The 26,224-nt window shown below is 34.3% G+C and overlaps 1 pseudogene; it reads right to left on the bottom strand.

Moving 5' to 3' along the window:
- Positions 1-4,354: 4,354 nt before the first annotated feature.
- Positions 4,355-4,957, bottom strand: LOC138396032 (proline-rich protein 11 pseudogene; annotated as a pseudogene).
- Positions 4,958-26,224: the final 21,267 nt, after the last annotated feature.

The raw sequence follows: 26,224 nt of genomic DNA, 5'->3' as shown, positions 1-26,224 counted from the left end.
AGACTATCCTTTGCATATTTGAATTAGCTTTGCATCTTTGTCAAAAATCAATTAATTATATATATGTGTGTATATGTTTCTATCTCTGCACTCTCTTTATTGTTCCATTGATTTAATTATCAATCCTTTCTTCAATATCACACAATCTTGATAACTGTAGCTTCATTTTAAGATTTAAAATCAGCCAGTTTGAGTCCCTAACTTGGAATAGTGCTTCAATCTTTACAGCATTACAGTGTTTCAATGCATAAATGCAAAAAAAAGATATACTGCCAGACATATTTTTGTTCAGAAAATATGATCTCTCTGAGCTTCCTGGTATGTAGAAAAGTCTAAGATTAAAGGGAAAAGTTAATTTTGTTACAAACATAATAAAAATAGCCTTGATCTGAGTAAGAATCTTTCAAAGATATCTGTTATTTTTTTTTCCTTTACTCTCAGGTGAAAAAGCACACTAATTTCTTTTCAGATTTTTATCATCGAGGTTCATGCACATTATTTTCCCTTTACTTTTACTCCAAATATATATTTCAAGTTGCTTTCACACCTTAGTTTTTTTTCTGTTATGTTCATCATTGAATGCTTCATTTTCAAAATTTTGCAGTTTCATTTTAATTCGTCTCATTATGCTGTCATTCATATGTCTTCTAATTCTTACATACTATGAGGGCTAAGAAGTGAGAAAATATTTCTTGAGAAAATGAAGGTTATTTTAATAAGACAAATGATAAAATTTGTTACATTCAGTTAAGTTTAAATGAGTAAAATGAAGACTTACTTATGTCACATAGTTAAATTTAGTTGAGGAGAGGCATTACTGACTATAGTTTTCATTGTAAGACACAGAAAGAAATGTGAAATCAATGCATTTATTTCTTTTTATTATTTCAAAATGTTAAGAGGGTGTTTTGTTTCTTTATTAGGAGCTGTTCTTTGAAGCAAATATATTAAAAACCAAGATCTATTTTCAATAGAATTTATATTTGCTCAGTTGCATTATCTATAGTTATATAATGTTGAAAACAATTATTTCTAATTATTTGAGTACAAAAATGTTCCCAGCACTATGCTTTAAAATAGAAAGCCCTTATAACAACAAAATTATCTCCATGTTGGCTTTTCGAAGAAGAATTCTCATTTAATTATCTTAGAAATTAAATTTGTAAGCAGAAAGTAGAGCCAAAGAAGAATTTTTCTTCTCAGTGATTTTGTTTGACTTTTGCAATTTTACTCAGCCTCCATAGTTTTTAACCCAAACCTTCAACCTACAGCACTTGCTCAAGATCTAGAATCTCGGAAGAGCAAATGTGGTGCTAGTGATCAGGGCAACATTTTTCTTCCTTAATATTGTGCTTATGTTAGAATAAGCTTTTCTCCTATATTGTTCCAGCAGCTACCTGTGAGACTGTCAGTGTTTGGAGAGAGTTTATAACAGTAGGTGATCAGTAGCCTTTAAATTTTTTTGGCCACTTTACTTCTCTCTCAATGTATCATTTTATACTTATCCCTCTATTTAATGTCATACTTCTTAGAAGGTCTCTTAATTGATTTTAGCTTTTAATTTTATACTTTTTATATTCCCATTCACTTACAGAATTGATAGAGCACTAGTAATAAGCAAGGGGATTTGGGGAATGTAGTGTGATCGTTAAAATATTTGAACAGACACCTCAAGAAGAAACTGTATCAATGGTCAACAAGCACATAAAAAAGGCTCAGCATCAGTAGTCTTCAGAAAATTATAAATAAAACCCACAATGATATTCCACTATGCACACATTAGTGTAACTTAAATAATACCAAGTACTGGTATGGAGTAACTGCAAACAGTATACACTTCTGGTGGGAGTGTAAAAAAAGGTACAACCATTTCTGAAAATTGCTCGATGGTTACTTAGTAATTCAACACACTTTTGCCATGGGACCCAAAAATTTACTCCTAAGTTTTATGCAAAAGAAATAAAACATATATATGTAAGGATGTGTACCTGAATGTTCATTGCTGCTTTATTAATAATAAAAAATTTGAAACTGTAGTATATCCATAAAATACAATACTACACAGAAGTAAAAAGCAAACTACTCATATATGCAACAAGATGCCTGGATTTGAAAAATATGTTGTATAAATTAAGCCAGAAATGAATAATATTTAGTCTATTATTCCATTTATATGAAATTATAGGACAAGCCAAACTAATCCATAATCTTTAAGAGAAAAAGATTAGATGTCACCTGGGGTTGGTATTAGATTGGATTGACTGCAAAGGGACAGAGAAAATCTTTTGGGAAAGATAAAAATACTTAATTTACATATTGATAACAAAGTTATACATATTTGTTGAAGTTTACCAATCTCTACATTTAAAATATGTACACTTAAAGTTGAATTTTTTTATGATACACAATAGTTTAATGAAGCCACAGCATTTACAAGGTTCTCGAATGGTTACAATATAAAATATGCCTTAAAAATTAGTAAAAGATGCAAGGTAGACCACATTTTAATCTTTGTACAATGGCAGTAGCAGCTTTGCAAATGTTTACCCCATATGATTTCTATAGTATCTTTCTTATGAACCTTTATCCCACAAAAATAGTCAAATTATTTAAACTGATACAGTTCATGGTGTTTTATAATATTATAAACATTATAAGTGCATCCAAAATATTGTTCTGTTACAAATACCAGGTGCTTTATTCTCAATGATTATTCCCTTTATTCATACAAAACATAAATTTAGCTAGCAGGTTAAAAATAAAACTTTTACTCGAAGCAGATATGTCTTTTAACTTCACTATCTGTTTTATGTTGGTCTCCTAGACAGGACTGACTCTTAGTTGTTAAACACTGTCCCTAAGTGTGCTTTTCAGCTTGGTGACTTTTGAGCAACACTTTATTTGGCATCTCACAACAATATTTATCTGTGGAAATATAGGCATTTCTGGGAAATTGCTAAATTGTGTTATTAGCCTAAGCTAACCTGAGAATATTTCAAGGGTATCATCTATGTATCTGTTTCCTCTCAGACTAGAAAGTTCAGTAAAGATCTGAAACCCCTTGTTTCCTATTGATGAGGTGCTGCTACCCTTATTATTGGAACTGCAGAGAAAGATATCAATATCAAAGCTACTACTGTGTCTTCAGTCACATGCACTGTAATGAGAGCTCCTCTTCCTCCACGATACTTAGGACATACATGATGGGGATCTTGGATGAAACTAGAGTAGTGTATGCTGCTAAGCACACATGTCTGGCAAACTGGGGCTCCCTGAAATCTAGCACTTGTCAACTTTGCAAGGGAATGACTGAGAAGTTGCTAAATAAAATATAGGATGCCCAGTTAAATTTGAATTTCAGATAAACAACAAATATATTTTAGTATAAATATGACTCATGCAATATTTGGAACATATGCTAAAAATTGTTGCTTAATGGAACATATTTATACTTATTTTGTTTATCTGACATTCAAATTCACTTGGATGTCTTATATTCTTATTTGCTAGATCTGGAAACCCTAGACTGGCAGGGAAAAACAAAATCCAGTAAGATGTGCATTATTATTGGATTTGAATACGTAGGCTGATGAGGACTAGGTCTCACAATGAACCCACTATGGACTTTAGAGAATCCTTGGCAGAGCATTGTGGAAAATATAAGGTTCCTGGTGAAGGCTTCATGAAGTTTTTATTTAGCTGCGTGAATGTAGACAGCAGATAAAAAAGTAAGGAATATCTCAGACTTCAGGGAGCCAGATTTAACTAAGGTGCTAGACATGATACATTCTGATTTTTAAGATCACATTGGGCCTTTTGCTTGAAATATTTTTGGAAAATAGTTGCATTTAGATAGGTCTTACCTCTTAATTGTTTATAAAACAATTATAGAAATAAAACAAATAAAATCTATAAAGTCTTCTTGATTGATCAAGTTTATAGCAATGAATGCATGAGCCTTACAGGCTGAAATACTTTTCAATTGCCCAAGAACACCTAGGATGAGCATGAACCAGGCTATTTTCTTAATGTCATAACTGTACCTATACAGCACAAACTAGAGCTATCTAGTTAAATTTGAATAATCTTTCTAATCTCATTTGGGTGATTGCAGGATGAACATCACTCTGGACATTGTATTTTCCCATCTGGTTCTCTTACTGATCATGTAAACTAGAAAATATCCACATACCCACTTTATACCACAGTATGTGTGGGCTCCATACATACTTTAATTCTTCAAATGGAATTACATTAGTATATCTATATGTACCCTACTACATTGAAAAAAGGACATGGGTGATTTTATCTGTATATTTCATGGGTCATCACATGGCATCAGGAAGAGCTGGCATCAGTTTTGTTCATCAAAGCTACTTGTAGAAAGTGGTAGGGTGTGAGTTGGGCTTCTAGGGTGAGCCAGCTGCAGCTTTGTCCTCAATGCCCAGGTCTGTATGGGGATCAGTCCAGTTCCTGCTTCCATATTTTCTTTACTGGTAAGAGAGTTTCCACCTGGGCTTCTCTCTACCTCTACTTTTCGAAGCAGGTTCTTCTGATCTAGCTGGCTTTTACTGGAAGTAATTGAGACGTTTGTAACTCAAATTGATAACACTTTGGAGTTAGGTTTCAGGACAACATACTGCAGGTCTGAGACAGTACACAGGAGACGGCATGACTTCAGTGACGGTACAAGCTTCCTCCTTTTGTTAAAACTGTCTTGTTTAATTTCAGTCAGTAGATTTTAACTATCTGCATGGGTCCATCTCTTTTTAATAGTCCAGCCTGAAGTGCTTTGGTGAGACCCGATTTCCTGAGCAGAAAAGGCGCTAGTGGTGGTGGAGGCAGAGGTGGAGGAGGAGGAAGATGGCTGGCCGGCCATTGTGGGAGGACATACAGCTTGGGATTCTCCAGGGGTGGTGAGAGCACAGGCAGGCACATTTGTAAGTTTATGGCTCATTTGACGTGTATGGCCATAGCTTGGCAAATAGAATTTTCTGAGACAGTCTTGTGTTTGTGGCTGCATCACTCTAATCTCTGTCTTTGTGATCACAGTGCTCCTCCTCTTCTCTGTGTATTTTCAAGTTGAATGCAAAAGTTAAAGTTGAAGTTGAATTCAAAAGGAAAAAAATATAACAAAGACAGCAGTAAGTAGCCACCACTCAAAGTTACATTTCAACATCTTTGCTTCAAAGCTTAACCTTAATGATGTTACAAACAGGATTGAAGCACAAGGTCACTTGTGTACAGATGGTAATTGATGCCGTTGTTTGGATACAACCAGAAAGAGCATATAAGACAATATTTCAATTTTCTTACTCATTTGGGTTGTTCTTATGTTAAATTATCCTGAAGTACAGTTGGTACATAAAACTTTCTGTACAAATTAATGCATAAAAGTTGGAATGTTTGGTGATAACATCAATAAAAATAGAACCTAAAGAGAGATGGAATAAATGAAAATTTTCAAATCCACATAGATATTTTACAGATTTGCAATAGTTCAGTAGTTATTGTATTTGGAAGCAAAAACTTAAAAATTGGCTAAGGGGCTGCATCGAGGGACCTGCCTACCTTTCTGAAAGCTACACTGGAAATAACAGCGGCAATTATACTGCAGAATTGGAGTAAGACATCAATGGGCAATGATTAAATATTTTTCTCTTCTGTTATCCGCCTCCTCACAAATTTGCTTGGGGTTGGATTTTTCCGAAAACCATAAAAAGAAATGGAAAACACAAGAAAACCCAGGACAGCTCTCAGTCCTCAAAGGAAAAAATACACTCCAAATACCAGCAGCTTATCATCTTGTCACTAATTGCCGCACTGTTGCTTTGGATATTCCTGATTAGAGCTAGGAAAATTGAAGGCTACCCTGTCAATGAGTGTGTTTTCATGGAAAACCTACATTTCATGGCTATATTTTTGCAAAATACACTATTTTATCAAACCTAAAGGAAAACAGAAAAACGGTGTTTCTGTAGAAAATGGAAACTAACCAAGGTCCCCAAATAAAGAAATGAACTTGCAACCTTCTCAACTAGGCTCTCCCAGGTTGCACCAACTTACTATTTTACAGAAAAGAGCATTCATATGTGATGCAATACAAATCAAATTCATTGAGGTTTTAAAAATGTTTAAACATTTTGGAAAAAAAAATCAATATGGAGAAACTGCCCACTTTTTAAAATCCATTTTTTTTTTTTTTCTGGAAGTGCTTTGATGTTACAGAGACTCCCAGGCAAAATAATATGAACAAAAAATGAGGTTGGTGAAATTTGCCTTTGTCATTTTTTTCTCTTAACTTTTAGCATTATTATCCCACTTTGTGTTGCTCCAACTCCAGTTTTATCATGTGTTTTTGTACCTTTCTAGAAACACTTTTTGTAATGCTCTACCTGTTTTTCTATCCTTGAGATAGTTCAACAAGGATAATAGGCTTGCCAAAATTTTTCTTCCAATTAAAATAAGTAAATTTAGCCTAAATTTATCTTCTTTTTAATGTAGACTTTCAATAAGCTAGAAGCGAACCCCTTCCTAATAGGTATTAATATTTCAGAATAGGACGATTTTTTAATATAATTTATTTTGGAAATGAAATTTGTACTCAGACAGGGAAATCAAAGTGGGTAGGCTGTGTTGAGTTTGGATATAGAAATTAACCACAGGTAAGGGGAAGGTGGAGAAAAGGTACAAAAAGGTAAAGGATTTGAATTCCAGAGACTAATCTATACTGTTCGTTGTCTCTATTCTTTGAAATTTGAGAGGAAACAAATTCTGGATGGTACGTGCCATAGCTTAGCTTTGACTTCCTCACTTTCAAATAAATGTCTTTTCCTTCTGTCATATTAGTTACCCATAGACATACTCATTTTGTTAGTTTTGTCATCTCCCAAAATTATACCACCACTGAAATCTCAATTTCAAGCATTCTATTTTATGACCATGATTCCCATCCTTTCAACTAATTTTTATACTATTTTAGTAATTCTTTATACATATGATCTTGCCACCTACTTCATTGAGAAAACAGACACAACTGGTTGTGAATCCCTTTATAGTTTTACTACCAAATCTATTACTCTTCCAGCTATACTCAAAATCCCTACTGCTTCCATTTCCTTTTGTCTTCTCAAGTAATTCTTTCAGCAGTGGTCTATTATTTCCCCTGAGGCGTGAATTTTTTCTCTCTCTTGGATGTTTTGTATCACCAAATATGTCTTATCAAACATATAGAAAGTTTAAAAACTAACAAACTTAACAACAAAAATATACTCCGTATCCATCTATCTTCTTGTCACTAATAATAATAATAAATAAAATACCATGTTATTTCTGTGTAATCCATTGCAGTCAAAACACTTAATACTTTTTAGAATCTCCGTTACCAAGTGCTCACATGCACCCTCTACGCAGGTCATTTTTACCAATACTTTATGGAAATTATTCTTACCTAAATTAATAATGACCTGCATGTTTTTAGAGGTCACTTCAAAGATCTTTGACTCCTTGTTGAAATTATTATTGGTGATCACTTCCTTCTTCTTAAAAAGATTTCCTCTGTTAGTATCCATTCCACTACCTCTTCTGATTTTCTTCTTATTTGGTCTTCTCTGCGTCTTTCACTAGCTCTTCTATCTTTTGGTAACCAAATGTTGGAGTGTTGCGACATTCTATTCTGGGCCTCCTCTCCTCTCAACTACACACATTCCCTGGTGATTTCATTCAGTTCCATGGCTTCCGGTGCTATCCCTATGCAAATACTTAAAAATTGGAATTTTCATCTTTGACCTTTCCACTAAATTGCAGACTTTACTAGTCAGATTCCTAGTGCTGTGATATTATGTCCAGTAAACTTTTCAACATTTTCATATGTCAAACAGAATTCTTTTAAATACAATTATGTTAATAAATTTCAATGTTTCCTACTATTTTCTAAGTCCAAGCTACTTTCATTTTTCACCAGGACTATAACAATACTCTCCTAATTTGTCATCTTCCTCTACTCTTCTCCCTTCATTATCCATATCATTTTCTTAAGTTCTTTTCATTACCCAGAATTTTGCTTCCAGGAAATAACTATTAAAATTATAGTAATTTTATGCATATGTTGTCCTGTTTACCACATTGTCTATTTATAGCTATTTACTTATTTATTTCAAAAATTTACTTTAAATAAAAATTATCTTTGAGAATATTTTATACCTAAATCAAATGTAAATTTGCAATTTTTTAGTAGGAAGGGTCTAGTTTAGTATATTTATGTTAAACTAGGTTTATGGATGACTAAATCAACATCAACAATTTGCATTTAATTTAAGCATAAAATCAATATAAAAAATATGAATATTAAAATATTGGAAAACAAACCTAACCCTATGCTAAGAAAGTAGTAACACATGGGATACTGAAATAAATAGCCTGATTTACTGTAAATTTATTAGAGTTTTAAAAAGAGAATATGTTGATTTACACCCAAAATAACTGACAGCAGGGACTCAGGCAGATATTTGCACACCCATGTTCATAGTAGCCTTACTCAAATAGCCAAAAAGTGGATACAACCTAAGTGTCTATTGATGGATGAATGGATAAACAAAATATGGTATATACATGCACTTATTATTAAGACTTCCAAAGGAAGAAAATTCTGACAGATGCTATAAAATAGATGAACCTTGAGAACAATATGCTAAATGAAATAAGCCAAGCACAAAAAGACAAGTACTGTGCGATTCCACTTATACGAGGTACCTAGAATGGTCAAATTCATAGAGACACAAAGTAGAAAGGTGGTTGCCAGTACTGGGCGGAGGAGAGAATGGGGAATTGAGTTTTAGTTTTGCAAAATGAAAAGACTTCCAGAGATTGGTTGCACAACCATGCGAAGGTACTCTACACTACTGAACTGCACACTTAAAAATGGTCAAGATGGGTAAATTTTATGGTAATGTGTCTCTTACTATAATTTTTATATATATTACGTATATATCATATACACATACGTATATGTCAATACTTCACTTGTTGAGATGTACTAATTTCTCTAGTATGGAAATCTGCTGCAATTACTTTAGTGGAGAATTCAATGGTTCATTATACTTTTACTGCTACTGTAGAACTCAGCTTCCACTCCAGAGTCTGTGAGAACTGTGCAGATAAGAACATAAGTGGAGATTCAGTTGAAGCATGCCAAGCTATTTATCAAATTGCAAATGGAGTAAGGAATCAAGGTGGAAAACTTTTTCTTATGGGAGAGGGGACTGGGAAAAGTTGTATGTTAGCAAGGAGAAAGCTGTAACAATAGACCAGAAAATATAAGTATGCTTTGCTTTTAAAAACCAAAATAGGGGGTTCGGATAGGGGAGGGTGGAATGGGAACAGTTTAGGTATGGTTCCGGGGAAAAGGTGCCAGAGCCTACCGGAGACTTCATGGAAATAAATTGTGAAGTAGAACAGGAAAGAAATAAGATATCCACAGAGATCAAGTCCAGAGAAGCTCGGAGCCCAGTGAAGGCAGTGGGTGGGGGTTTTGTTTCTCCTTCCCACACATCTCTGGTGTCAGTGGACTGACTGCTGAGCTGCTCAGGAACTTTTCCACCCTCACCAGCCCAAGAGCTGCTGCAACCACTGAACTGGGACCCTCTTCAAAATAAAGCATTGGGCTTGCAAATTTTATTATTTAGTAGCTGTGTACTAGCTTCCATTCTTCTTTAAATTCTCTGAGTTTCAGACATCAAGTTTGTAAAAGGGTATATGTACAACATCATTTTGGTGGTCAAACAAGATATGATATAAATGAAATTATTTAGTAAAGCTATCTATAAATTTAAAGTATTACTATATAATCCACATTAGATGTTATCTAAGTTTTATAACTTTTTCCTTCTGTGGATTGATATATTTTTCCAATTTAAATCCTGTGATGAAATGTTTTTCTTTCCAAGACAGTCAAGCAGTCTGCAAACTTTATGAAATATTAATATTAATATAAATATTAATAGAAATTAATGGGAATGGGTGGTATACTGGTGAAATTTCTCCTTATCTCATCAGATACTAGTGAGTGTCATGACCTAAAAAATGCAAGTATGTATGGAACTGTAGAATAGGGAGCAGAGGGCTGAGAAGAGATCCTTTTTTAAAAAAAAAATGACAGAATATGTCAACAGCCACCTAATTGAAGTGGAAAACTATATATATTAATGTTTCTGAAAACAATTTTAAAATACATTCAAAAACTTTTATAAAAGACAAAACAAAATAAAACAGACTGGGAGCACTTTTCACGAAGCTAAAAAAAAATATTTTGTCAGCAAACTGTAAAGGAAGAGCATAGATTTAATTATTTATTTATTTATTTATTTTGGTGAGACAGGTCTTGCTCCCCTGTCCAGACCAGAGTACAGTGGCATAATCACAGCTCACTGCAACCTCCAACTCCCAGGCTCAAGTGATCCTCCTGGCTCAGCCTCCTGAGTAGTTAGCACTACAGGCACACAACATTTCTCCCAGCTAATCTTTTAAAATCTTCTGTAGAGACAGGGTCTCACTGTGTTTGCCCAAGCTGGTCTCAGACTCAAGCAATCCTCCTGCTTTGGCCTCCCAAAGTGCTGAGATTACTAGTGTTAGCCACTGTGCCTGGCCTACTTATGTATTTTGGAAAACTAGAAAGATAGGGATTGCAAGGAATTCATGCCAGAGATTAGAGCCCTTTCAGAAGCTGTTGGTTTCCCATTAATTCTTTCATGGGATCTCCTTATATAATTCCCCAGTTGCTAATGTTTTTGCAAATACTGCCAAATCCTAAATTATATGCAGACTTTTCTCCTCCTTTCCATAAAACTGGCCTCAATGGAGAACTGGGTTTATTATTAATATATCCAATTTCTCTCTCTCTGAAAATAGTAAATAGATGCTGATCTGATTAATCATTCCCTGCACTTAATGAAGACTTGTCCATCAATAATGTTAAATTAATTATTGACTCTGTTCTGCACTCCAAGTAATAGTGCATTATATTTGTTAATTCTTCAAAGTTTTCAAAGTGATTTATCAGGTTTCCTTGTCTCCCTCTCTCTCCCTTTCTTTCTCTCTCGTTCTCTACAAAAGAAGCACATACTCTTGCCTTCATATTTCAAATGGAAAACCTAAGACTCAGGAAATATATTCTTCTCTCTGAGGGCACATAACTTAGATTGAGAGTTCATAATCAAGGATATTCATTTATTCATTCATGGAATAAATATGAAGTTCTCACACATGTCTGGAACTGTGCTAGGCACTGGAGAGGGAGTGGTGAACAAGAAAGACACAGTCTTCCCCCTCCAGCAGTCTAGTAAAGAAGATGGGCAATGAATAACTGAGAAGGTAAATAAGAAAAATTGTGAAGGAAATTATAAAGTGCTTTTTAAGTGAATGATGATGGTACAAAATAGGTCTTAGGGATCATGAAAGTTATCTCAGAGAAATTATGTTCAAGTTGAGGCCTGAAGAAAATGTAGAAGTTAGATAAGAAGGGAACATGGAGAGGGAGTATTAAATCCAAGGTCGCAGGAAGAAATATAAACAGAGAAATGAAGACTGGCAGTTGGCAGGGGCCCGATCTCTTACGATGTCATGTGCTGTGAAAATAAGTTTTTTTTGTCTCAAAAACAATGAAAAGGAAAGCGGATAGATTTCAATAAGGAAATAACATGAATTGTGTTGTTAAAAAAGAATTCTTTGGCTTTAATATGGAGACTGGCCTTAAATGGGAAGGAGTGGATGAGGGGGTGGGTAGTGAGAAATTCATTGCAGTGATTGAAATTATAGATCGTGGTCACCTGGGGTTGGAAGACAGTAATGCATGCCCTCGTTGGAAAGCAGCTTCTGTGTCCTATTATGGACCTTGAACTTAACTTTTCAGACAGAAGAGAGCTATTCTAGGTGACTCTACCCACGAGTACATTGTCTATTGTGGTGTTTTGGAAAGGTGACTCTGACAGTAGTGTTAAGTTTAGCCTAAAGCTGCCTCCTTACGTACTTTTTTTTTTTTCCTGATTCTTTCTTTCTTTTTTTTTTTTTTTTTATTTCAGCTTATCATCAGCTTACGTACTTTTAAGTTCAGCCTAAAGGCTTCTCCATACACAGTGAAATGTAGCCTAACTGGATGTGTAAACAGACTGTAACCTACTCTTTTACCGATCACCAAGTTTTGGCCAATCAAAGGTGGCCAACTCTTCAAACCCTGTTCAAATAAGGCAAATGGTTAGCTGTAACCAATCCAGCTGTTTGTGTATCTCACTTCTGTTTTCTGTCTGACACTTCCCTTTTTCTGTCCATAAATCCTCTCCAACCATGCAGCAGCCTCAGAGTCTCTCTGAACCTATGCTAGTTCAGGAGAACTAGCATAGTTCAGGAGAACTGCCCGATTCTCCAATTGTCCTTTGCTCAGTTAAACTCTTTTAAATTTGTTGAAAGTTTTTCTTCTAACAGTCGTATCTGGAAAGTTGAATCGGGTTTTGATGTGAATGAATGTGCCAACTGGAGCTTAAGTGACATGTTCAAGGTTATATTAATACAACACAAAGACAGCAGAATTGAAATCCTGACTTCAAAGTTAATGTTACCGCCACTAAACTAAGTCACCTATTTGTTATAATGATATTGTATAATACTGATATTGACATCATGTCATTAATATTGATATTAATATCAAGTCTTATTAGATGCTAAGTTTTGTATAAACATAATCTCAGGTATTACAGTAAACTTGTAAGATAAATACTATTTTATACAAACACACACACACACATATATATATACATGGAAATTCAAGCTCAGTGAGGTAGGGCCATCAGTCTGCCAGGCTCCAAGCCCAGAAGGCCCTTATCACTTTAGATAGCCTTCTCCCTTCTCTTACTAATCCCAGTCCCTGCTGGCACTTGGCTGCTTTTGTTTTTTTCCCCATACAGCCTTTTCATTCCCCTTGTTCTAGGAGACACTCCCTTTGGGATTTCCTCTGATCCAGTAGCCTGAGTAAAGTACCAATTCCCTGGCCGTTTGAGTCTTGGAAAATTTGGGGGCTGATTAAACACATGCTGTTTAGTGACACTACTACTTTTGTTATATGAAAACGGAGCTTATAGGCAATAGTCTGTGGGCCACATGTAGCCATTTCATGGAGGAGGAAATGGTAGTTCAGAGAAAGAAGTTAATTTAAGGCACAAAATAAATTAAAAAATAAATAAATAAAACACCCTCCTCCAAAACCCCAAACTAATAAAGTTCTTTTTCATGTCAGTACCTATAATCTTTCCATTGTATCACCTTACTTTCATATCCTCTTACAAACATAGGTAACTGTGTAACATATTTTAGAAAGATATTAAGTTTCAGTTTTAAAGTGGAAAGCTTCAGTTGGAAGAAAAAGTAGTCTATGTTAAAGGCTTTATTCCTATTAAATTGAAATACCGAATGATAAAAAACTACACATTGTGAAAAATTTGTACCCACTATGGCAAAATAGAGAAATCCTCTAAAATAACTAAATCTTTCCATTTTCATGCTAATTCAGATGCTAATGAAATAGAGTATTAATCCTTACTTACATAACTTGACTTACAGAAGGGCAATATTTTGATTGTTAGGTAAATCAGATTTGCTCTGAAGCTATTTCAGAAAACATTCCTCTAAATGGTGATGCAATTCACACCTATTAGTGCTTACTATGAGTGATTCTTACTTTTTATTGAGGCATTGTCTTCTTACCGTCAAATTAGTTTTGGCTCTCTAAAATCATCATCATTATATAAGAAACATCAACTTCTGTTTAGAGGTCAAAGCACAAAAATAATTTGGCTCCTGGGCATGTGCCCGAGATGATTAGTTATAAATAGAGTTCATCTTCTCTTTGATTGGCAAAGAGCAAGCGTAGCAGGGGTCTGAGAAGTACAGGGCAGCCAAATAAAGTTGAGCAATGCTTGTCTGGTGCAGAGATGCCAGGCCTGGAATGGGTGTGGGATGAAAATCCAGCCAACTCAGCCTGCAGGTATCCAGAGAGAGTAACTTTTTCCAATTTGTCCAGAATCTTGTATAGTCTGGCAGAGGCTGAAGAGCTATATGACCTTGGGCAACCCTCTCAAACTCTTTGAGTCTCAATTTCTTAAATTATAAGATAGAAATAGCAACTTTTAAGCCATAACATGCATATTTATGCAACTATGTTATAAATTGTGTATTCAGGCACACATGTGTTTTGTTCACAATTTAGTGAAATTGGTCCTTTTCCTAAATCTCTGCCTCCCTTCCCTTGAGCAAATACTTCCTGTTAAGTATTTTTTAGTAAAATATTATTACCAGATAATTATTTTCTAGTAAAGTGAGTTCTGTTCCAAATTTGTTAAATTGATTCCATTTTTAAAAATTTATTTTGGCAAATGCTAGGATTGAATAATTTATGGACAAGTTAGCAAAAGAGATTGAATACTCAGAAATAAACTTAAGAGGTTCTGAACATATATCTTTCATGTGTTTAGAGGTGAAAGACATGGCTTAGAAAACATTTTCAAATGCACATTGTAAAAAAAAAAAAGCAACCTAAATTTCTGTCAATTAATTTTCCACACAACAGTATATCTCCAAGTGAGCATTCATATTTTTACTTTGCACAAGTCAAACACAGAACTCAGTGCATGTGCACATTACCCAGAAATAATCCACTCAAATGAAAAGCATTAGTGGATTATGCAAATGTTATTGAAAAGATTGCAATAAGTTTGTAAGAAGACATTTGCAACATATACCCCACAGCAAATTTCTTAAAATGAGCATGTCTAGCCCCCAAATTGTCTAGTCCCTAGGGGTCTGTCAATAGGATTAATCTCCTTCAGTTTTACCCCATGCAGCCCCTCCTCAACCATTTTTTAGTCCCCATGTTCTTTCTCCTAATTCCCCAGACCACAATTGCTTCCTCACTGTATTATGCAGAACAATTCAGCAAACTTGCACTTCCATACCTATTTTACAGCTACCCAAGCAAGGATGGACACTCCATTTATTGGGAACCATTTCTCCATATAATACCACAGAGGAGGATGATGATATTGATGATGATGATAAAGTCTTGACATCTAGATGCATGCATTTTCTTATTTTATTCAGTAAACAAGATTTTATCAAGTGTTTCTTTTATCTGGCCATTCTACATAGAGGGATATATTATTATATTTTAATGTGTTTCTGCTGCTAAGGCTCAGTTCATTTTTCTGTATACAATGGCTTTCCTCAAATACTACAAAGAGTCAGGCAGTATGAATAACAGTAGAAGGTGGGATCTTGGAAGTTTCTTCCGTAAACCAGAAGGCTCTTCGCAGTACTTGATCTCTTGCTGCCTATCTCAAGAATTCTCCCATACCTGGGCAATCGGAAAATGTATGTGGGTATAGAGGCTCTATGGGACATAAAAGACCTTGGCCTTTTTACATCCATCTACTATATACTCTTCCCCTCAAACAGTAAAGGATCATTTAGGATATTATATAGACATGCAGATTAAGTAGTAAAATTTGAACTAGGTTGAATCAGGGCATAGATGTTGTTGATGTAGAAAATCTCTCTCCTTGTTATATATACACAAAAAGTGTGTTTATACCCGTTTTTATGCGCAGACACATTTCCTTTTTGGAAGGGGCAAAACAGACAAGTTTATCTTGTCCCAGTAATTGGGGAGAAAATTAAGGGATGGTGTGTGTGTGTGTGTGTGTGTGCATGTGTGTGTGTGTGTGCATGTGTGTGTGTGTATATATGTATGCTCACATATATATGCACATAGGGTTGGGTGGGGGGCAAGTTATGAAAAATTATGAGACATTGGGTATAAGCACCATTGCTTTTTGGCCTAGGAAACTGTGTGGCAAAGAGCTGGGGAGGAGGCAGTTCCTTACGTCTATCATGCAACCCAAAACTCTCTTGGCATGGTGAAGATAGGAGAGCTGAGAATATCAGAAGAAAGCCCATATGGCCTAAAGAGAATTGGCCATGATGTAGATGCTTTAAGGAGCTTTTTATTTAATGAGAAAATATAATAATAATAGTTGCTAACATTTGTTGAGCTAAAATCACAAGGTAACAAGGTAAAGAGAGCAGCACCCCCTAGCACCTTTTTGAAGAATGTTAATGTTCAATGGCAACTTATAGTTGTGGACGAGGCGAGAGTGGGAGGAGGCTTGGATTATATTAGTTTCCCTGATGAGGACTTAGAACCTTAACTGCCTTACTTAAAGCTATATCTCCTCAATTATATTTCTCCATGTTGTGGTGGCTTAGAAAATTCTTTGTTACTTGGGTTTTAGATAAGAAAAGAAACTAGATTTATGAATAGAAAGCTGGAAAATAATTAGTCCATTAGGTAAATGCAATAAATATACCTCTTTTTCCTTGGAGCCTCTGTTTCACTAACTGCTGATAATACATCTATGGTTTCAAGATGAGAAATCACTTTAGAAGGATGAAATATTTTTACTAAGATTGATGACTAAAGCTTTGACTGGTGCAGCTGACAATCATTGAATTTGTACAAAGAGCCAGGGAAGCAGTTTCTCCAAAAGATAGGAGATCCAATGAGTGTGTTTTCTTTGGTATGTACTTTTCTATGCATCTGTTAAGTAGAGTTTAGGTAAATTGCTCAAAGTCACAGAGCTACTAAGTGGCATAGCACGATTTTAAACCCAGCAATCTAGTTCTCACCCAGCTTACAATTCCACCCCTCAGAATAAAACTACTTTTGAATTGAGTATGCTATAAATAATAAAATATTAGAATAGGAGACCAGTTGGGGCCAAATTCTAAAGAATCAATTATAACATATTAAGTAGTGTGGAAATCATTTTTTAAACATGAGAAGGATTTATGTTGCTGTTAAGAAGGAGGCTCAAGATGTTAAATTGTTTTTTTAAAGCAACACTTTTGCAGGACTATATGGAAGAAACTGAAGATTCAAGGTGAGAGGAGGGTATTTAAAAACAGAAGGCACAATCAGATTTACAATGTATAAATTGTGGAATAGTCTGATGTAGGCTCCAGTCTTGACTAGGTAGTCATCAGTGCTGTTCCCTGAAATCTCCAGATCTCCTCTTTCCAGGCATGCCTGTTCAACTCTGTTAAGTTAGGCTAGACCAAGTGTCTCGCTTTAACTAAGAAATGTGAGCACAAGTTGTGTGCATTTTTTCTGGGTAGAAGACTTTAAGAAATACTTCATGATTTGCCAGTCCCCTTATTGCTATGGTGAAAAGTTAAACTTCAATGTTTTCACCCTCAGAGATTTCGGTGTTTGCTATTGCAGTGTAACCTAGTCTACCCTGAGAGACACACAGGCTTCAGCACTTAATAGTGTTATCTTAAATTATTTAACAACTCTGAGCCTTTATTTCTTCATATATAAATAATGGGATGATGACGATGATATCTGATTTTTATTTTTTGTTGTTCTTTTGTTGGGCTTATTCTTTCTTAGAATCTGACACATAGCTGTTACTCAGCAGATGCTAATTAATAAAGAATGAACTAAATAAGTAGCAGAAGCACAATGGGAAGGGTTCTAAAGAGAGTTTTGAGGCAAAATAAACAGAACTTGAGTCCAATTTGGTATATATAATAGAATAATAAGAAGAATAAATAAGTAACTAAAGATGCTGCCAAGCTTCCAATTTATAGACTATAAGATGGATGGTAACATTAACTAAAATAAGACATAGAGGAGGTCAAGTTAAGAGATGATGTCTGTTAGTTACCTGCAACAAGCCAGATATATGTAATCAGTGGACACTCGAGGCTCTGAAGTCAAAGGGATAGATTAAATGTAAAGTTGTGGTTTTAAAATAATAAGCACGTAAATAATTGAACACATGGGATAGAGGCATGTGGTCATTCAAGGCAAACAGGTAGAAAGAAAAAATAAAGAACCAAGGATAGAACCTTTAGGTGAAGATTAGTAGAAGGAACCAAGCTGAAAGACTGAAATAAATGTATGCTGAAGTAGCAGGAATAAATAGTTTTCTAGAAGGGAAGAAAGAAAAGAGGTGTCCTCACTATAAAATACTGCAGAGGGATCAAGTTAGGTATTACAGATTTCTTTTTTTAAATATATTTTTATTTTTTTATTTCAGACAATTATGGGGGTACAAACATTTTGGTTACATGTTATGACTTTGCCACATCCCAACCATGATTTAAGACGTGGCCTTTCTCCCCCTATAACACTCACCACGTGCATTAGTTGTGAGTTTACTCACTCCCAACCCCCCATCCCCAAGGAATATTACTACTGTGTGAGCACCTTAGTGTTGTTTAGTCAGTGCCAGTTTGACTACAGGTTTCTATAGTTACTCAAATGTCACTATATGGTTATCATTTTAATTGTGTGGAACATTGTTTTAATTTTTGTTTTTCCAATTGTTCAGTGGAAGGTCGATAGGAAGCAATTATGAAGTAAAGACACAGAACTCAAGTGTGAATATAAAGAAAGAGAAAAAGAAGAGTTTTAATCATATTTTTTCCTAAATTAAGACACCTAAAGTGTTGACTAGTTTGCTACAGCACACCTGAAATCTCATTGTCTTTGTCAATGTGAACATTTCAGACATGACATAGAGTAAAATGATTAAATAGATTAATTTTTCCTGTTGTATTCCTTAATATTTTTTTAGTGTTTTCCTTCTTGGGTTGCCTTTTGGAGTCACATACAACTGAAAGTAAGTATTAGAAACAGGATTCTAACACTGTTTCATAAACTAGATTCACATAAGTTATTTAACTCTCTGAGCCTCATGTTCCTTAACTGGAAAAAAAATGAAATGATGATAGAGTTGTTCAAAGTTTTACTGTGGTAAAATGTGTGAAATACAGAATCCAAGAGCAGAAACTCCATATATATGTGTTTCTTTTACCCTTCATTCTATTAATTCTAGTTATCCCCTACCCTGAAAGTTTTCAGCTGGCTCTCACAAAATTCTCTTTATTTTATTCCTTCTCCAGAAGATCTTATTGCTGGAAAAGTAACCTATATTTTATTAGAATATTATTGAAAAAAATATTTTTATACACTCAATTCTATTACTATAATTCCATCAGTATCTGCCTTCTATTTTCTTAAATAAAATTTTTGATCTGGCATGATTTACCTTAAAACAAAAGTTCCTAAGCAATGAGGAAAGGATCAATGTCTAAGAGTTACTTTGCAATAACTAATTTGAGCTACAATATTCTCATGAATATATTGCTCAGATGTGATACCGAGCCAGTAATATTTTATGACTACACGTAGAGAGAAGTTCAACCCACAGAGAGAATTAAAAGCCATAGCATAAGGTAAAGCTGGCACAAAAATACCCAATTTTCACAGAAACATGGAAGAATTTGATACACAGAATATGCAGTAAAGTAATGTGAGAACAGTTAAAGTTTCTTTTAAAACTGACTTTTTTTTGAGGACCAAGAATATAGTTTAGCAAATGTGGATATTTTTGTAAACATTGTGAAATATAAGTAAATAGGTGATATGTTGTAATTAATTCTCATTAATGTTTTAAAATCAGCTATTCAAATTGCTTTTCATAAGTTACTCTAAATTCCAAAAGTAGAAACAAATGGTTTAAGAATAAGAATAAAAGCCAGACTTGAGGTATAGTTTCTATCACAAATGCTATTATGATGAATTACAAAGAAACACTTCGTTTTAGGGGAAGAGAAAGGTGATGTAAACATTTTTTTTCCCCTGACTTCATGGTCAGATCATCCAGATTTTCTATAAGCATTGCTAACCAAGTAAAAAGGGTATGAGCCATTTCCAGTTCATTTTGTTATTTTATAACGGGCAACATATATTAAGTAAAAATGACCTCCATGTTGTTATTGAGGAAAATGATGTTTAAATACATTGTGTAATTTGTAACAAATGTAAAGCAATACAAATTATAAAATATCATAGCTATCTTCTTGATGATATTTCACTTCTGAATCTCTAAATCTTTCTACTGTTTTAACAATTTCAAAACAAAGGGGCCAAGATATTCTCTCTTGGGCATGATGGAGTAGCTGGTACTGGACATGTTCTCCTTTCATAAACAAACTTAAAAGTAGAAAAAAATATATGAGGCAATGGTAACTGGAACTAAAAGCAGGCCATAATTCTTTAGAGAAGAAGAGGATATAATGTGAGTTCTCACTTCATGTTCGAAGGCAATTGTTAAACTCCTAGCAGTGCAAAGAGATGGAGCCAAAGCAAACTATGGCAGTCTCATTGAGCTGTTAATGGTGAGATGTGAGTTCTCTGAGATCATCTCTGAGCTACCCAACTGCTAGAATTTTTGAAGGGGTTACTGGAGATACAGGACCTGAGGAAAACAGGAACACTTGAAATCTATATGGGGTTTCCTCATGAATCCTTTTGATTCTAACAGAGAGTAGCTCCTGTAGGACTTAAATCTGAATAGAAATGGTAGAGATAATGCAGTGCTAAGAGATGTTAAACTTTTGGCCCAGTAGAATAATAACAAGCAGTGAGATTGAAGCAGTAATAAAAAATGTTGCAACAAAAACAACAAAAAAGCCCCAGACCAGACAGATTCACAGCCTAATTATACCAGACCTATAAAGAAGAACTGGTACCCATCCTACAAAAATTATTCCATAACATTGAAAAAGGGGGAATCTTCCCTAATTCATTCTATGAACCTAATATCACCTTGATAATAAAGCCAGGAAATGACACAGCAACAAAAAAGAAAACTACAGACCAATATCCCTTATGAACCTAGATGCCAAAATTTTCAATAAAATACTAGCAAACTGAATTCAACAGCACACAAGAAAGGTAATCCATGATGATCAAGTGGGTTTCATTCTAGGGAAGCAAGGATAATTCAATATATGCAAATCAATAAACATGATTTACCACATAAACAGAAATAAAAATAAAGACCATATGACCCTCTCAATAGATGTAGAAAAAGCATTTGATAAAATCCAGCACCACTTTATGATAAAAGTCCCTCAACAAACTAGGCATAGAAGGAACATACCTCAGAATAATAAAAGCCATATATGACAAACCCATGACCAGCCTCATACTGAATGGGGAAAAGTTGAAAGCATTTCCAATAAGAAGTAGAATAAGACAACAGTGCCCACTGTCACACTTCTATTCAAAATAGTACTAAAAGTCCTATCCAGAGCAATTAACCAAGAAAAAGAAATAAAGGGCATCCAACTCAGGAAAGAGGAGGTCAAACTATCCCCATTTGCCAACGATAAGGTCTTGTATCTAGAAAACCCTAAAGACCCCACCAAATGACTCCTGGAATTGATAAATAAATTCAGCAAAATCTCAGTTTAAAAAATCAATGTACATAAATCAGTAGCATTTTTACATATTAATAATGACCAAGCCGAGAGTCAAGTCAAGAACATAATACCATTTATAGTAGCTACAAAGAAAATAAAATACCTAGAAATATATTTAACCAAGGAGGTGAAAGATACTGACAAGAGGAACTACAAAATACTGGTGAAAGAAATAATAGATGATACAAGCAAATGGAAAAACATCCCAAACTCATGCACTGTAAGATTCAGCATCATTAAAATCACATTATCCAAAGTGATTTACAGATTCAATGCAATTGCCATCAAAATACCACATCATTTATCACAGATCTAAAAAAATTATTGAAACTCTTCTTTGGTTCCATATAAAGTTTAGAATTAGCATAGCAGTCTTAAGCAAAAAATAAATAAATAAATAAATCTGGAGACATCACAGTACCTGACTCAAATTATGCTACAAACCTATGGTAACCAAAACGATATGGTAGTGGTATAAAAGTAGAGACATAGACCCATGGGACAGAATAGAGAACCCAGAAATAAAACCATATAGCTATAACCAGCTAATGTTTGACAAAGAAGACAAAAAGACATATCAGAGAAAGGATTCCCAATTCAATAAATGGTGCTGGGAAAATTGGATAGCCACATACAGAAGAATGAAACGGGATATCTATCTCTCACCATATACAATAATTAACTCAAGATGAATTAAAGACCTAAATGTCAAACATGAAACTATAAAAATTCTGGAGTTAACTGTAGGAAAAACTCTTCTAGAGAAGAGGTGAAGAATTTATGACTAAGACACCAAGGTAAATACAGCAACAAAAATAAATAAATGAGATTTCATTAAATTAAAAAGTTTCTTCACAGCAAGGGAAATAATCAACAGAGTAAATAGACAACATACAGAATAAGGGAAAATATTCACCAACTATATAGCCAATAAAGGTCTAATATCCAGAATCTACAAAGTACTCAAAACAAATCAGCAAGATAAAAGCAAATAATACCTTTAAAAAGTGAGTAAAAGACATGAACAGAGTTTTTCCAAAAGAAGATATATAAATATCCAACAGACATATGAGAAAATGCTCAAGATCAAGAATCATCAGAGAAATACAAATTAAAACCATAATGATATACCATGCCTATAAGGATGGCCAATATTAAAAAAATAAAAAAAAAAAACAATAGATGTTGGCATGGACGTGGTGAAAAACGAACACTATACACTGTTAGTGGGACTGTAAATTAGTATAACCTCTATAGAAAACAGTATGGAGATTCCTCCAAGAACTAAAAGTAGACCTGCCATTTGATCCAGCAATCCCGCTATTAGATTTCTACCCAAAGGAAAAGAGGTCATTATATCAAAAAGACACCTGTGCCCAAATGTTTATTGCAGCACAATTCACAATTGCAAAGATATGGAATCAACCTAGGTGCAAATAAATTGATGAGTGGATAAAGAAAATGTGACATATATACACATGTATATGTATATATATATACAGACCATGAAATACTACTCAGCCATAAAAAGAAATGAAATACTGTTTTTGCAGCAACTTGGATGGATCTGGGGAACATTATCCTAAGTGAAGTATCTCAGGAATGGAAAAACAAACACCACATGTTTTCACTAATAAGTGGAAGCTAAATAATGGGTAAACATGGTCACAAAGCTGTGTATAGGATATTGGAAACTAAGAAGGAAGAAGGGTGGGGAAGTGAGGGATAAAACTTACCTATCAGGTGTAATGTACACTATCCTAATAATGGGCACACTAAAAGCCCTGACTTCAGCATTATACAATTCATCCATGTAATAGGAACACTTGTATGCCCTAATATTTTGAAATAAAAATTATTTAAAAAAAGAACTCTTCTTGTCCACCATATAGGAGGAAAGGCAAATTTTACCACAAGTTGTGGACTTGTATATAGTGAGAAAAAGGGATTGATTCTGTGTTAGTTCTTAAGTGACTGGCAGAAATGAGTCAATCACAAAAGAGTTAGAGCGCACTCCAGAGCCCCTATCTCTCTAATATACACTGTAGGGATGGAACCCTCATTTTTAAAGAAACTACAGTTGTGAAAAACAAACTAAAAGATATAACATCATAAGAAACTTAGACAATGCATTATATAATTGTTTGTTAAACTGAGCACAATTACTTTAGTTCAGAAAAAAATTAATATTGTGAAGGGACAGAAAGCTGTGGTGCTCACTGGAGGCAATGCTGTTACAAAGGCTGCACTGGATTTTGGAGAAAGGGTACACTTTGCACAGGTGTGAATAAAAGGGTTTGGACGAGTGCAAGGCTAGGGGAATAACAAAAACAAATACATACACGTGAAAATTAAAATGGATTATATATGCAACATGAAGAAGACCAGGATATCTATATGAGAATTGTGCGTTGGGGACTGGCATGGATAAAACTCTCTAGAAACAATAAAGGGGGATAGTGATGACACTCAAACAAGAGTATTTAGGTTTCCAAGGTTAGGTAATGTCTCATGACTCCTTGATTAGAGTTCTAACCAATGGAAGAGTCAAAAGAAAACCCAGGTCTCTTGAGTAGAAAAAGTGCTTTAAAACACACACACACACACACACACACACTCTTACACTTTGATTTCTTCAAAAAATTATAGGTTAAGATGTCGTCTAAAGCTGACTGAAGTTAAACCGTGGAAAGCCGTTACAAACAAAACATTACCTTGATTAAATGTGCTTCTTATTCTAAAAGCTTTGAGGAAATAGGCTATTGCTTCCTGATCTGCTGAATTATATAATATGTGCTCAAGGTCATTTCAAAATAAAGGAGAAATTGAAGGAGATCAATAAAAGTTTCCCCTAGGTTATAGACTCTTAGGGTGCTTCCACTCCACACATAGTATTACTGACCTCAGATTGGAGGTGATTCTTCACCCTTCCTCTCCCCCTCCCCACCACTCCTGTCATGGCAAGGTGATTGACTAAAGGGGTTTTTAGGTTCTCCTTTAATAACCAGAAACACAGAGGGATTGATTGTCACATTAGTGGCAACTCCCTGAGAGGAAAAAAGTTAAAATAGAAGCTCTGGGCAATGGCAGCCAAGCAGAAACAGCATATCCAGTCAACCTATTACTTTTTGTTTGCTCGGCAGCTTGGTTACTAAAAGCAGGGAATAATCATATGAGGCTGCTAGACAAACTTTTACCTTGAAGTATCATCTTCCTAATAAATGTATCACAGAATTCTAAAAACAGTGAATTTAAAATTATCTGCAGCATCCCCTTGTATTAAGAATAAATATATTAATAATAATTTACATCACCAGAGACTATATAGCATGTTTAGGCTTTTCTAATTTCTTAATTATTAAATACAGGCTCTAAATAAGCATATTTTAAACTTGTATAAATGACCACTGGAAGTCTCATAAAAAGAACTTCTGAAACTAATATGATTTTAAATAAATTACCAGATATTTTTCTAATATTCTCTTTAAAATTATAAAATAAATCCACAGTGAACATCCATTGTCACCACACGGATGACCAATAATGGATATTAGTTTGTGAGCTGACATCTCCCTTGTAACCATCCTCTATAGTAGAAAGGTTCCCCAACCCTCATGGAGTGTTCATAAAAGAAACTTATTCCAATTAAATCATGTTCTAATTGAAGTGCTGATTTGATGATAGAAAGTGTAACAATTACAGTACATGTTTTCAAATCTTTATGTGCAGGTCCTTTCAAGGATCTAGCAAATTTCATTATTTCTGTGAGCTGAAAAAAAATAAATAAAAGGAGAAAAAAAAAGAGAGAGCTGCTTTTGTACCTTAGGTTTTCTAGTACAAATTTCGCCATTTAGATACGGGCACAAATTCATTTAATCAAATCTAATTATAACTTATATTTCAAAAGAAAACAAATGTTATTACATTTAAAATGGCTTTTCACCCAACCCTTCCGAGTAAATGCATTATAACATGGCTAAAGTATGGATATCAGTTAATAATAACAATAATAATTAACATTTGTTGAGGTCAAGTTCTTAAACTCTTCCATAATCATAAGACCAATGAACTGTGTGTGAATCTTGAAATTTTATTGATCTTTCTACTTTATTTTATTCAGTGTAAAATTAGTTGATTATATTTGTTTTCTACCAGAAACAATAGGAGAAATAATGAATATAAAGATTCACTAAATATTGTTTTTAAAATTATCTAAGACAATGAAATTGTGCATTATGCATACTATATGTTTTATATATATATATATATATATATATATATATATCTTGTCCTATTATTTCTAGTAGATACAGATATATCCAAAGTACTTTAAACAGTGTTTGTGTGCTTATTTCCCCTGCATGGAAAGTTGTTATTTTATTATCTGCTGCTCCCCATGATGTGGGAAACTCATTTGAAAGGCCACAAGAAGAGTTTAATGAGGAAGGGAAAAGTTAATGCTTAAGTAGCTTTACATTTGCCCCATGCATCATACATTTCTGTGCCCGAGGGACCTAGAGAGAACTATTCTTTCAGGTGCAAAGTAATTCTAGGTTAATACCTAGACATTAGGAGAAGAGAGATGATTGTTTAATTACTTAGAAAATACATTAAGAGATGATGGAGTTTGGGCAAGTTAGTGAGTGATCTCTTTGGACAGAATGTTCCCTTGTATTGCACACTCTACATAACATTTCTTGTTTTCTTGAATTCATTTTTAGAAATCCATAAATATTTATTAGTCTTATGAAAAATTAAGCATAGGGGAACATAGATGTAGCTTTCAAGAAATGGGAAAAAATGAGATAAAAATAACATTCCTACTATTTCTGACGGTGCAAATAAA

Source organism: Eulemur rufifrons, chromosome 15, assembly GCF_041146395.1.
Source record: "Eulemur rufifrons isolate Redbay chromosome 15, OSU_ERuf_1, whole genome shotgun sequence".
Lineage (NCBI taxonomy): Eukaryota > Metazoa > Chordata > Mammalia > Primates > Lemuridae > Eulemur > Eulemur rufifrons.
The sequence above is the reverse complement of the archived record's forward strand: the minus strand, read 5'-3'. Positions and strand labels throughout refer to the sequence as shown.